Source organism: Aquila chrysaetos, chromosome 4 (assembly GCF_900496995.4).
Source record: "Aquila chrysaetos chrysaetos chromosome 4, bAquChr1.4, whole genome shotgun sequence".
In the NCBI taxonomy this organism is placed as follows: Eukaryota; Metazoa; Chordata; class Aves; order Accipitriformes; family Accipitridae; genus Aquila; species Aquila chrysaetos.
The window spans coordinates 73,611,859-73,626,271 of record NC_044007.1 but is presented as its reverse complement, the minus strand read 5'-3'; the positions used below and the strand labels follow the sequence as shown (position 1 = coordinate 73,626,271).

The window sequence follows — 14,413 nt, the reverse complement described above, 5'->3', positions numbered from 1 at the left end:
GAGAGTTCCCTCAGTATTTCGAGGGGTTGTGAGCAAGGGGAGAACAGTCACACCAAGGGATTTTTGCTGCCGGATGATCTCACAGTAAATAGAGAGCGCTAATGAATGCATAGTTGTGGTGGATTGCTCATTTGAATTTTCTTAGACTGACGTATATAGCTGTCTTTAAAAATGTCAATTCGATGTATTTAGCTGCCAAAACTCAAACTGCAAATTTGAGGAGTAAAACAAATACAAAAATAAGGAGAAGGATTTTCAAAGAACCAGAAATGCTAAGTTATAGAGAGCAAGGATGCAAATAGTAAGTGTGGCTTCATGCGAAAACTTGAAGATTAGACTGCACAAGTACCAGCTTTTGGGGGTATAAAAGAAACCAAACCGGTACCACAGAAATTACGTTCTGTGTCAGTAGTTGTGCAGTGATACAAATGTACTTGAATAGTAGCTTGTGTGTACTCAAAAGTAAAAGACTATTAACCACAATGAAACTAGACATGGACACAGGAACGTGTGAAAGAAAAAACTTTCTTTACAGCTGAAAGAAGAAATTTCTGGGAGAAAACTGGCCACAGATGCTCTCAGAAAATTCAGACTGGAAGCAAAATAAAGGTGTTGTATAGGACAGTCTGGCCTTCAGTCTAGGGGCTTACTCCTTTAGCAGCTTGGTGTTGACCTAGTGTGGCTGGATGATGTCTTTGCCCCTTCAGGTGGGTTTTGCAGCCAAATATTGAAAATTCAAAACAAGGAAGCCTGATAGGTGTTTACACTACTTGAGCAGTGTAAAGTGTAAGTGGCCTAATAATCCAAACACTGGCTAGCCCTGCAGCTCTTCTGCTCCAATGTCAAATAAGGGCCAGGGTGCTGAGCCTCACAGGTGATAGAATGATCTGCTGATACCAGAGAAATCAGTCACATCTGAGTGTTCTCATCACTGTATTGCATGTACCTTCACCTTACTGAGATCTCATCTGACATCATCCAGGTGTGGATTGAGAAGAATTGAAACTCCCTTCCACATTGCTTTTTCCGTTGTGGGTTTTTTTTTTTTTTTTTTTTTTTTTTTTACTAGGATATGCCCTAATGCATCCAGAATTCAGGGAGATCACAGCGGTCTCTTTCTTCTTGTGGCTTCTCTAGCTCTCAAGAGCTTGGTGTCCATGGTCTGAAGTTAGATATTTTCCACTGAATTAAATGAATGATAAAGCAGAGCCTAAGTGCCAGTGTCCACGGCATCACACTAAGGAAACTGCAAACTCCTCTTAATTGTTATTTGTTAGTTGTTATTAATTGTTAATTGTTATTAACAAGTGATCACAGCTTGTTCAAAATAAATATAAAACAAACAAACAAACCAACAAAAACTAACCATGTAGAAGTACGCTGTAAAGCTAAAAACCTTATTTTAAGAATATGCTTTTAGGGATTTGCATTGTACCTTCTGCAATCAGGTCTTTTTTTCCCCTATTTTGCTGGTGCGCGAAGCTGAAGTTTCTCTGTGGGTAGTGTATCCTAGTATCTCTTACAGTAATATGATTTTTTTCTGTGTGATGTGGGTTTTATTTCAGAAACTAGATTGGTCTTGATTGTCTTTCAGGAAGTTCAAAGCTTGTTACAACTCCAAGATTATGTCAGCTGGTTTGCAGTTCCAGGAGCCAGCGTGTACTTTCTGAATAGGTCTGCATTTGCAATGAGATAAAGATAGGTTTGGAAGTACAGTGTAGCCAGACAATCTTATCCAAATACATTGAGGAGGGTGCTGAAAAGAAACATTAAATACGTCATGTAAGACTGTTCTGGTATATTATTTTTGGAAGACCACAGTGATTGGTTGGATTTTTTGGTGACAGTCACGTGTATTACTGCAGTGCTGCATTTTACTAAACCCGGAGTACTGGTGAATAGGTGAATAAACTTTACTGAAGATACATCATAGCTAGCACTGAGGTGTCCCATAAGCTTTAAACTCAGTGTTTGGTTACAGAGATTTAAAAAAAAAAAAAAAGTTGTCTTTGTCTAGAATTTTTGTGCCTTACTGCTGTGGTGTCCCTCTTCTGCAGATCCTTTTGGAGTGGAGTATATCCTCCTTATTTTCACTGCATTTAACCTGAATCATAAAGGGATGGCGTTCCTCCTTAGTTCCGTATTCTGGCTGCATTTCTCCTGCGCCTTTGGTGTAATTCACTGTTTTCCTCTTGCGATCCTAACCCAGTTTACAGGGCTTGTGACAGTCAATGGCAGCCTTAGGCACAGCGCTGCCTCCTCCGCGTGCGGGGCTCCCCATCGTCTTGACTGAGCGATTTCCAAGTGTTTCCCGTGAACTTGTTTGCCTGCACTCTTCAAGAAATAGCTTTGGACCTAGGAGGGAGAATAGGTTGGAAATATATGTATACGTAAGGGTTGTAGGTGGTTCAATGAGTTCCCAGGTACAAGTAATTTCTTGAGGACATCGCTTTCCTTTTTCCAAAGGTCTGCGTCGTTTCGCTCTAATGTTTCCTGGTTGTGAATTTCTGCTTAGTGGTTTTGACTTGGTTCAAGCCAGACTGAGCTGCCAAAAAAATGACTAAATATGAGTCACGAAAGTTTTAGTTACTTTAATGGGTAAGTGAAGAGAAGATAAATGTGGCTTTTACATACAATACTGAGAAATCCAGACAGTTCATTGTCAAGTGCTGAGGAGTGACGATTTCTGCTCGAGTCCCCTGAACTAGGATTGTTTGACAGTACCTTTCCCAAAGTGTTCCCTTTTGTCAGTGTATAGTTGGTAAATGGCCCTAGAGCAACAGTACCCAGGGCTTCTCTCGAGAGTTGCTCTGTTGAAAGACTGGTTTAGAAAACAGCTTTTGTTCCTCCTTACTTACTAGTTCTTCAGCCTACATTTATTTTTCGATATTGCTTTTAATTGTTATTGACATCTAAAGAAACTCTGTGTTTTGGGCGATTTTGCCCCCCCCCCCCCCCCCCGAAACAGACTTGCTTTCCTCTTTCCCTCCCCCCCGCTTCCTTTTTTTCCTCCTCTGGTGACAATAATCCGTACTTCACTCACAGCAATGAAGTTAAAAGTTTCTGTCCCAGTTACAAGATTGCAGTATGGTGGGTGTTGCCTAAATACTAAAAAATAAATGGAGATGGGTGAAAGGTAGATGAAGATGTCCACAACTGAGGAGGATTAATATACATTTTATTGTAATTTTGAAGATGCTTTGGATATAATTTTGAGATCTTCTGTTCCTTGCACAGAATGAGAAAGCCATGAAATGCCATGGCTGAGCACAGACTAATTAAATAATTGGTGGAATTATGGTAGTCTTAATGGTTTCTGTTAATTTAGCCACTGCTGTTGGGAAGGTGAGAAAGCAAAGCAGCTTGTGTAGACCAAGGCTTAATTGTTTTAAAAATATACCGAATAAGTGAGGTATGAGGGTTCAGGGATGAGTCTGCTGATGTCATGATGTGAGAAGCTCTGCCTGATGGGATCCTGTCCTGTCTGTCCCTCTCATCCAGTGAGGAGGTTGTCAAAAGGTCATCCATCCTCTTTTGCAGAGTATATTTGTGTACTTGGATCCCTAATTGCCTGCTTATGGATTCAAATCAAATCAGTATTTAGAGGTGTCCATAATTAGGTGAAAGCTAGAGTTTGTTCTTGTGGTCTGAAAGCACAAGCGCAGTCCAAGCAGAAAGAGGCCTTGACCTTGCCACTGTGCAAGATTTCAAAGAACTGAGGCTGAGGAAAAAATGGGACATCAGTCTGTGCTCATGCTAGACCATGTCTGAATCCGATTCAGCTTTTCAATGCAGCTCTCTGATTTAGTGAGAGCTGTGTGCTTATATGCGGAGTAAGAATTTGGGTTTAAAGTCTAGATGAGAGATGGTTTTAATTTCATTTGGCAGGTTTGGATTTTTAGTGGGGTTTGTTGGGTTTTTGCGTTGTGTTTTTGGTTTTTTTTGGTGGTGGTGGGTTTTTTTTGGTTGTTTTTTTTTTAAGAAGAAGAAGAAGAAGAAAAACTACAGGGAAACAAGTGCTTGAGGAAGCCTAAGGGTTATGATTTAAGGCAATATTTGTGCTTTAAGTTAACCCCTCTCCCCTCAAACCCCAACCCATTATTATAATCTAAAATTCAAGATATGTAGAATCATGGAATAATTTCAATTGGAAAAGACCCTTAACCTAACCATTAACCTCACACTACCAAGTCCACCACTAAACCATGTCCCTAAGTGCCACATCTACATGTCTTTTAAATACCTCCAGGGACAATATAGTCAAAACTTCAATAATCTATACTTAGTTCAATAATCTGGGCAGAAGACTAGGTTGCAGGAGAACCAGTTGTGGGTTTTCCTATCACAGGCCCACTGGACTTCTGATAAAGTGATAAAGTTCTGTTGGTCTCTACAGATGTCTACTGGTGCAAGCACAGAAGATGAAGGTGATGGCCCTGGGTGAGGGATCTGACGTACTCTGAGGGATGATGACATATCTATACAGATGATTAAAGGCTCATAGGTTCATACACAAAGTCACAGCATCTTCAGTCTGATAGACCAGCAGCTTTATTCTTACGCCCTACATTTTTTTCTTATAAATATTCAATGTGGTTTGTTTTGGAATTGCATTTGTACAAGCATAATTTTATCTTTGTGCAGATAGAATGAGTATATAATGGTGCTCTTACTTTATTTTCTCTCCTTGTTTTGCAAGGCCTTTCAGGACTTTTAAGTAATTTTATTGGGGGACTTTTACCAGAAAAGCGCTATGTGAGTCCTAAAATATAAATAAGAAGGAATTTAGTATCTCAAAACACTGAAATATGTGAAAAATAACTCTGAGGCACATTCTGATCTTTGCTAAATGTTTAAATTATGTAGGGATTCATTAAAACCATTCCCTTCAAGCCCGATGTCTGCAATTTGCACAGTTGCGAACTGCCAGTGACAGCGAAGTTCCCAAGAGAAGCAGCAACTTCCCAGAGTACAGGAGTGGGAATTGAGGAGCCTGAAATTTCCAATTCCACACTGGGGCATGAGGGTGGGGGAATCGTTTGATTCCTCACTTTTCTACTCGGTAAATGGGAGTCAACCTTTGCAGAGGGATAGATGGAGGGAGAGGATGTAGCCGTATCTGGGTAATTACCCTTTTAGTATCCTCTGCTTCCTACTGCAGCACGGTAATTCTAAATCTGTACTTTACATGTGCTTTTAGTTAATCAGTATAGGGTAGCTGACAACAACAAAAAATGGAAAGAAATCGCTGTAAGAGCTACTGGTTGTAAAGCAGAAAGTGATTTTGCTGTTGGAATTAGGAGTCGCTGATCTCTGACGGGGTGGGCGAACGCGAGTCGGTCAGAGTCGCTGGTGAACGCCCAGGCAGGGGGTCGGGTTTTCTAAAGCAAGAGGCGAACAGCTCAATCACAGACGTGTACCAAAGCCACCGACAGTTAGGCCTATTTATAAAGCCAGAGGCACGCGATCCCACCTGCGTGCCAACTTTAGAACAAAGGGCTGTGCTGCGTGTTCTGGGAAATCAGATTAAATTCCTGAAGCGACTCAGTGCTGGATGGTGAGAGACCATCTGGTTACTGTCTGTCGCCGGGACGCTGCGTGCCCGAAGATGTCGAGGAGCTAGAGGAAGTTGAAGGTGAGGGTGAGGTTTTGCAAGCAGGCAGTGGAAGCTGCTGCTGATAACCTTTTTCGTTCTGAAAGCCAGACGTGAAGTTATCAGCGAGCCCGTGGCATTTCTGCATCGAGCCAACTACTACTAGGAACGCTTGGGGTTTATAAGTGTGCTCTCTGTAACGGGGAGATGATCCTTTTCCAGGAATCGGCTAGCTGTTTTTATCAGAAAGACCCTTCGTTATTACAAGGACGCAAATACTTCCAGTGCTCTTGGATTTTCCTCCCTCACCCTGATAGATTATGTGGCTTTGGCCTTTTCCATTAAAGGTTAAGCATTACAAAGCATTGAGGATGGGGAAGCATATTCTTTTGCAGTAAATGTACGTGAAGCACTGTATTTGTGTAAATATCAAAAGACTAGAAACAAGGTCTGTGAGAGACCTTGTCTGTATCCTAAATGGACGTGTCTTGCTGGGTTGGTACCGCAGCAGTAAAACAGATGGTAGTAATGTAAGTTTAGTAGTGAAAATGGAGTTAATGCTCTGTATCATGCATACCTTTGCATTATTCCTGTTTCAGTGTGAACTGGAGAACTGTTTAAAGTTTTCCAGGTGTAGAAAAGTATCCCAGCCCCAAGTAAATAGGAGCAGACAGTGCACAATTAGGCTTACCTTTGTATTTCTTTCTTTTCCTGAAGCCAAGTACGAAAACTTTCCTGACTTTCTTCTCTTAACCTTCAGTGTGCAGGTATCTATCTGTATGTGACTGTGAAGTTCTTGCACCCATCTCTGCGTATTCAAGTTGACTTCTTATGTGCAGTCCTTAAAAGTTAGGTAAACTTCTTAGCTGATCTCAAAGTATCTGTAGTAACGGTCTGTGCTTTAAAGAGAAATCAAGTGCCTAAAACTTGATTACTTAGGAGTGTTGCATCTGAGAGGGACTTGCTGGCTCAGTCTCCCTGTAAGTTCAGTTCTTTGATCTTTCTGCCGAGTCCTTCAGAAAGCATATCAGAGTTGGACACTTGTCCTGCGGGGATTTGAACATTCACATCATTCATTTTATGCTGGACATCAGACCGAGTGCCACGAAACCGTACCAACTGATGGCAACTCCGCCTGGAAGCTGTTATGCCTACATAGTATGGGGCAGCTCCACGTGGAGATACAACCTAAGTTCCCCCCACCACCACCACCACCAAAAAACCCCCAAACAAAACCCACCAAACCAAATAAACCACAGCTGTGTTAGCAAATTAGTAGCAAATTAGCGTATCTGTGCTAATAAGGGCCGTTAATGAGCAGCACTGCTGAGGTTAGGTACGGCATCACTATGATGCAGCCATGCTATCTCCCTTTGTGAAATAGGCTATGCTGCCAGCTTTCCATCAGTGAGCTTTGTAGGTGCCATTTGTTGTAGTTCGTATCAAAAGTAACAGTCCCAGAAAAATCAGACCTATATCTGATGACTCAGTACCTCTTCCTGCTACATGTGTGCAGAAACCTCAAGATGTGCCTCTTTTTGTGTCCTGAAAAGTCATGGAATGAAAAAATACAAATGGAGTTGGCATCCTGATTCATTAGAAATAATGAGATTCCAATGCTCTTTGTTGTACCAGAAAAAAGGGCACGTTAAACTATGTCCATGATTAAGAATATAAACTCTAAACCTCCTTGGCTCGGTAGCTGAATCCTCTTTCACTTCTGCAAATATCTCTTCAAGACTAAATGTGTTTGTTCACTTGTACAAGGGTAGTTGGGAGAGCTTGACCGTGGCAACCATGCAGTTTAAAAAGAGGGAGAACATCCTCTTTGCTTTCCTCTCTCTGCTTTTAGCATTTCCTTTCTCCATTTCTCATCTGCGTATTTTAATATTATGTTTATTAGACTTGATCTATGCATGCATTACACCGAGTTTCCTACCGAACACACCCTTAAGCATTCCCTTAGTTTGTGGAGCAAGCACTGCCCTCTCCTTCCTCCTCCTCCTCCTCCTCCCTCCTCCTCCTCCCTCCCTTCTTCCTGGATGTGATTCTGATCCGTGACCCATCTGGAAGCAGAGCCGGATGGTCCTCACACACAGCGTACAGTACAAGTCCTCCCAGTCTGGGATGGGAATTGGCACTGAAGCAAATTTGAGTTCAAAAGTTTAACCACCCTATAGTAATTTACACATCTACAAATAAACTGAGCTGTTCTTGCTCTGTGCGTTATATGAAATGGCCTTTCATGTTGGGACTGCTCACGAGTAGGATGTGGGGTTCTCATAGTCTACATGGAATTCAGCAATAACACCACCAGAAAATTATGGATTTCCCTTGTTTTTAAAGCTGACAGAGGCTGGGAGGCTTTGGGTTGCTTTCTGTCTCCATGAAAATGAATCTTCACGTTTTGTGTAATTTTTTTTTTTTATGCTTTGTGAAATTCCCATGAAATGTGACACCTCGGGCTATGCAGACCCCATGTAAAATGAGGAACTGAACCATGAAAAATGCACATCCTTAACTACTAAGCAAAGAATAAGTACTTGGGAAGTAGTCCCAGGGGCCTTTAAAGCCATTGTGGAAGTTATATGATTTAACTACTCAAACTTCATGAACATGCCTTGAAAACAATGTACCGATTCCAACTGGTAGGAGCATTTTACAGAGTATTTCTGCCTTTTTATAGCAGTCTTGTAGCCTGAAAGTATCCAAAACCTGATTCATTAGAGAAGGAGAAAATGTGCATAAAATAAAGACATTCATAAGCCAGCACAGACATGAACGCTTGCACGAACTACGCCGCTGCTGGCAATTTTACTATGAATTACTTGAATATATGCACGTAAAACATGGTAAAATACGATTGGGAAATAGAGTGGGAAATTATTCCTATTTCAAGATTAGATGCTTCCACAGCTATTTGTGATGGTGATTGCTAGGGTGCCACACAGAGTGCTCTATCCTGATACAGAAGCAGGGAAAATTAAGGACTTCAAAGAAGGAGGGGGGGAGGCAGGGTCAAACATGTAGGATAATTAGAAAGTGCTGACTGTTATTCCATGAAGGTGATTATTGTGTGACATTAGGACGTGTCAAAAATGAGATTCTTCAGAGCTGATTTCCATATGCAGATATGTTGGAATTATTTTAAGTTGCATTTTAGCCCTGACTGTCTGGATTTTTTGCTAACGTGCATGCGTATGCATTTCTATCGATCGTGTTCTCATAGGTGCTGTCAGAAAATGGGAGCAGTGGACTGTAAACTCTAAAATACTTTCATTACCATGAGGCAATGACCTGGTTTAAGCCTCTGATTGCTACTGCATCAAAATATTAAAAACCATAGAGGATTCAAGAATTTAAAAGCTAAGCCATAGGACTTGCATGTATTAGCATAGTATTAATTATTAACCTAACATAAATGCTGTGTTCATACATATGTGTCTAAGAAAAACTGTACAATATTCGTAGGCTGATGATAGTGAGGGATAATCTTAGTGAGCATATGGGAATATTAATGTTTGCTAGCGGGGGGAAGCACAGTTTCATCGCGTTCCTCCAAGTTTTACAAAAAGTGGCATGGATAAACTATGGATTTATTAATTGTAACATGATTTCTTTCTCACCATATTTCCGTGCAGCGAGTTTTTCCCATTTTCAGTGTGTGAGGCATTTCTAGTTTTTTCCATTTAAATTCCTGAAGCTAAAGCCTGTGCTGTCAAGCCAGGAGAGGAGACTGTGCCCAACTCCTGCCCCTGAGCGATACAGGAGCGCTGGCTTGCACTAGCTGCTAAAAATACAGTACCTCTGTTGTTTAGGATGGGTTTCTCAATAATTTATTACTTTGTTCAAAGTTTCTTCCCAGAAATTTTAGTGAAGAGAGTTTACAGATGTAGGTGGCGTGCAAAATAAGTAATTTTTTCCTTTTCCTCTTTTAATCTGTTGACAGCAAGAAAGCAAATATTCTTCCCTCTTCCAACCTTATAAGTACTTTGGGTGTCCGTGTGTCGTCCCCCCCCCGACACTCCTGGAGATGACAGAAGTGATTAAAGAAAAATGGGAGGGGGTATTCAGAGCGTACGGGAGCAGGGAGTTCCACAGGGCTGTGGACTTAAGGCCAAGACTGGAATGTTTTAGTCCCACAGATTGGTGTTTCCAAAAAGGAATGAGTAAGTTATAGGAGTGGGGCAATGTATGCATGCTGAACTTGCTCAGTAATCTAAAAATCTTCCTCCATCCCTGTCTCTCCTGTCTCTGTTCCTGCCCTGCCATGCCCCGACTTCATAGTTTTGTACTCCAAATCCCTGCTTCCAAAAGAGCTCTGTTATTTTTAAAGTTATGCCCCAAATTGGCTTTGCGTACAGTGGGATTGCACAGCACTTACTCCTGATGAGCTTCAAGTATCTGGAGTAACAAGGGTCCCTACTGCAGAGTTTCACCCTACGTGCTCCGAATCTCGGTAGCCTGCCGCTGCGTGCAGAGAGCCGTCCCGGGGAGCGGGCATGGTTTTCTCACCCAGGCGCTGTGGTGGGCCAAAGTTTTGCTTTTAAGGCAGCAACTCTGGGACGTGGTTTCCAACTTCCCCAGATTCAGTAGGGGGTCACCATAAGCTTGCTTTTAGCGTTTAGGTTAATTTCGATGATGGAAACATTGATTGTAGTATTTATTAACCAGATATATCGGCTGCTAAGAATAATCTTTTATATGTGCTTTTGATAAAGGTTCCTTTTGTTCTCAAAGATGATTAGGGACAAATGCACTAAGAATACTGTTAAGGTTGATAAATAAAACTCTTGAAAATTAAGAAGTACCTGTATGATTTTACCCTGCAGACATGCATGCCCCCTTTGTGTGGAAGCTGATCCCGTCTTTGATCGCACAGCAGTACCGCTTTTTCCACAGCTGCTCTGCTTCGGCTAGTGAGCACCATTGCACCTGTGCACTTAATGAACACCTTTTCAATAGCTCCTCTTATCATCAGTGCTTCCCAAGGCTTTGGGATTTATTTCGTGCTATGCAAACAAAATGTTTGTTTTCCTCATGGATTTTTCTGTGGTTTGTCACTAAATGTTATCCCAGAGCTGAAAGGGCAGCATTATCTTTATGTTGCAGATAAGGAAATGAGGCACTTGGAAACAGACATATTCTGAATTCAGAAAGATTCAGTAAGCCTAAGTGCTGTTTTGGGGCTTGTCCTTGGGCTGGCTTTTCAAACTTAATATGGTACTTTCTGTTTATGCCTTTTTAATCTTCACTCTTAGGGATTCTTTTCCCATTTAGACTCTTGCCCAGCCCATCCTAGTTTTCTTTCTCTGATCTGTCTATACATTTTCCCCTTCCCACGTCAACTTCCTTTAACCTACATCAGTGTATCAGTTTATTTATGTCATCGATCCATTCATCAATATTCATAAACTTATTTACATGAATTTCTTTACCAGTTTAAGCTGGCTTAAACACTTTTTCTTCCCATCACCCCTTCCCACCTCTGCACTCTGTCCTGGGTTCTGGCACCACAGCTGTGTTTGTGTGATGGTGTAATAAACTTGACAGAGGAATATATTCATCTGAAAAATGGGTATGAAAAGGTAGATCTTTTTGGGTGGGGAGAAAAAGGTGGATATTTTGCTGTTGCTTTGGGTTTTTTTTTTTTATTTTTATTTATTTATTTATTTATTTTAGTACTCTTGAATTACCCACTCTGGTGCTCAGTGGTGGGACACAAACTCCCTTGCCAGCAAAACCCTGAGTTTGACCCGAGACAAATAAGGGAGAGTGTTGCAGTACTGCTATCAAGTATGTAGTCACAGCTTTGGTCTCTTATCTCTTGTCCATTTCTTTCCTCAACATCGTTCACATCAGTCCTAATCCCTATGTTCCCTCCAGCCAAATAGCTTTTAGTCTTTCCCATTATTTCCCTCATTTATCCCAGTCACTTCATCTCTTTTCATAGCTCTCAGACGCTCATCAGGCTTTCTGTCAGAGTTCCTCCCTTAACTCTTTCATTTCGTTGAATCTCTCTGGGTTTAAATTTTGTTTCCTTCGGTGTTCAGATCAGAATTCTCCTCTCCACCATCTAAGTAACAAGATAGTTCCTTTAGAACCAAACCAAAAAACTCTCACAAGCTGCCTGCTCTTACTTTGAGTGCCATGCCCTTCCTTGGTGGGCAGCAGCTGGGAGCATTATGGGGATCTTTTGAGCTCCAAGGATGGAGTATTCAGAGGTTTCGGCTCATTGCTTATGTTCAGTAGAGACTATTGTAAGTGTCAAACAAAGGTTATTTCAAAAACTTAAAACTACACAAAGTTTGGACACATTTTAATATGGTCTGTATGAGCTTTTTCACTGACATGACATTATAATTTTTCTGAGTTTTCCAAAGAGCTCAAAAATCAAAAATCAAAGAGCTTATGTTCAGTAGAGACTATTGTAAGTGTCAAACAAAGGTTATTTCAAAAACTTAAAACTACACAAAGTTTGGACACATTTTAATATGGTCTGTGTGAGCTTTTTCACTGACATGACATTATAATTTTTCTGAGTTTTCCAAAGAGCTCAAAAATCAAAAAATACTCCAATTTACAGAAATATTGTCAACAGTATTTTTAATTCCAGTGAGATGTTCTCTTCCTCCTTCTTCCTTCCACAAACCCACCCCAAATATAACAAGTGTTAGAAATTTTCCATGAAAAAAGAAAGTGTTGTGTTTCAAACACCACTGAGAGAAAGTTTCAGTCCAAATTCAAAACTTGAGGAAATCATGGACAACTAAACCCAGGAGTGTTTTCATGGGAACTGTCAGGCAATTTTAGTAACAAGCAACAATACCTGTCCAATATGTAGTGAGCCTCCAATTTTAGTTTCATGACGCTGATGGCTCTTTTTAAATACTGAAAATACATAGGAAACTAGTGCTTTATTGGCTAGAAGTATGAAATGATTTGTGTTGCTTTATTCTGGTCTTCTGCTGTAGTAATGTGATTTGATGGCATGACTATTAAACCAGTTACAGTCAGAGTGTAATTGTTTGGGTTTTATGTACAAAGAACTGACCTAAAAATCTTTTTAATTTAAAGCAGCGTTCTAATGTTGAGTTCTTGTATAACCCCTTCATCGTGAATTAGCAGAGCAAGACCTGATTGAGAAGTAAACGTTTATCAGAAATGTCTGTTGGAATCTTGCCTTTAAATCAGTCCTTTGGAGTATATAAGGACAGTTAAATAGGTAGTAAGTGTCATTTGAAATAATCCCTTTTGGCTGGATTACAGGGCAGGATTCGTCTCACCTAATTCCAGTTACCTCGTCTCAGGTAGTTAGTTAGACTCCTTGAGCAAGAGAGAACACGCCTTTATGATTGAACTGCACAATGCTGCCCATGCTGAAGGTGCTTGAAGAAGAACTGATGGTTACTCTCAAGAATCTGTAATTTCTTGATATGTGGTCAGTATGAATAAGGCAACACATGTTCTGTCCTTGATTTATGGGTTCTCCCCCCGTTCTGCACTTGTAATTGGCAGGGAATCAGAGGAGTGTTTTGGCTGCTCTGTCCTTTGTGCATGGCGTAGTGAAGAGCCGCGCACCAAGTCATAGTGGATCCAGGGGGAATGCTCCGTTCTCGAGCACAGCTTCAGCACTGTCATCAGTACATGGGCTCTGGCACGGTGCCTGGAAATGTTAATTCTCCCCAAGCCTATGGAGGGGCATGACGATGATGATATTGGCCTTTGAATTATGTTTAAATAAGTATGAATTAGGGTGAAGGTAAGTTCCCAGGAAACTTAGGTGGCTGGTTTTCCCTTCGCTCCCATGTCATGTTATTTTGCATTTACTGGAATAAGTCAGTTTACAGTTTGAATTCTATAACTAAAGTTACTTTTTAAACTTTCTTATCTATATGTCAGTGCATTGGCCAGATGTCAGGAATACATTGATTCCTCATGTGTTCTCAGCAGCTGTTTTTTGCCTGCAAAACTGAGGGAGAGCATGGCAAACACCAATGCTCTGAAGTTGTAAGACCAAGCTTAAATAACATTGAGTTATTAGAAATAAAACTTACTGGATTCTTTACATTTGCAGACTGATTTCTGCATATAAGAGGTAGAATATTTTTAAGTTTTACTCTGCAGTCAAAAGACCAAGAAGCTTGGAGGAGATTCTCAGCTAATGACATCACTCCAGACCTGAGGTTGTAGCTAAAACATAAACAGATTGCTGTGGAGTTACAGGACCTGCTCCTTATCGGGTGATGGTGCTGGAAATAACGTTCCTTCTGAATCCGCACGTCCCTTGAAATAGCTGCTGCTGCTCCTGCTTCATACAGGCATGATGTGTGTGCATGATGACCGAGCGGGCATAGTTCTGTCTTTAAATGTCGTAAACCAGGATAGTTCTTACCAGCAGAAATTTGCGAAGTTTTATTTCAAACTGGGTTAAGACCGATGGGCTTGGTTGCGTTTTTGTTTATCCTACTGACATGAATAGGATTTAACTCTTGACATGTGTGTGAAATGCACAAATTGGGTCCAGAACTCTTAAATAATAAAAAACGTAGGAATCTCTTTCATAGTTATTTGCCTGTCACTTGTAATGTTCAAGCAAACAAAAACATAGTAATCCTGAAAATTATGTTGATATTGAAAAAGAAATCTTTATTTTTCCTACATGGTTGTATTGACGTTTACTGGCCATTTTTCATTTCAAAGGCACCATGATCATTCCCTTGAAACACAAGAGCTTTTTTTACGTAAATGCTCTGAAATCTTTGGAAAAGTTCATTAAAAATAATCAGGGTAACACAGTGCTGCTTTAGCTGAAGAGCT

General features: G+C 40.8%; 1 protein-coding gene across 10 annotated transcripts in view; it reads left to right on the top strand.

Annotated features, from left to right (window-relative positions):
• FHOD3 (formin homology 2 domain containing 3) overlaps positions 1-14,413 on the top strand; it is a 397,395-nt gene that overhangs the window by 194,756 nt on the left and 188,226 nt on the right. The gene's annotated exons all lie outside the window — the stretch shown is intronic.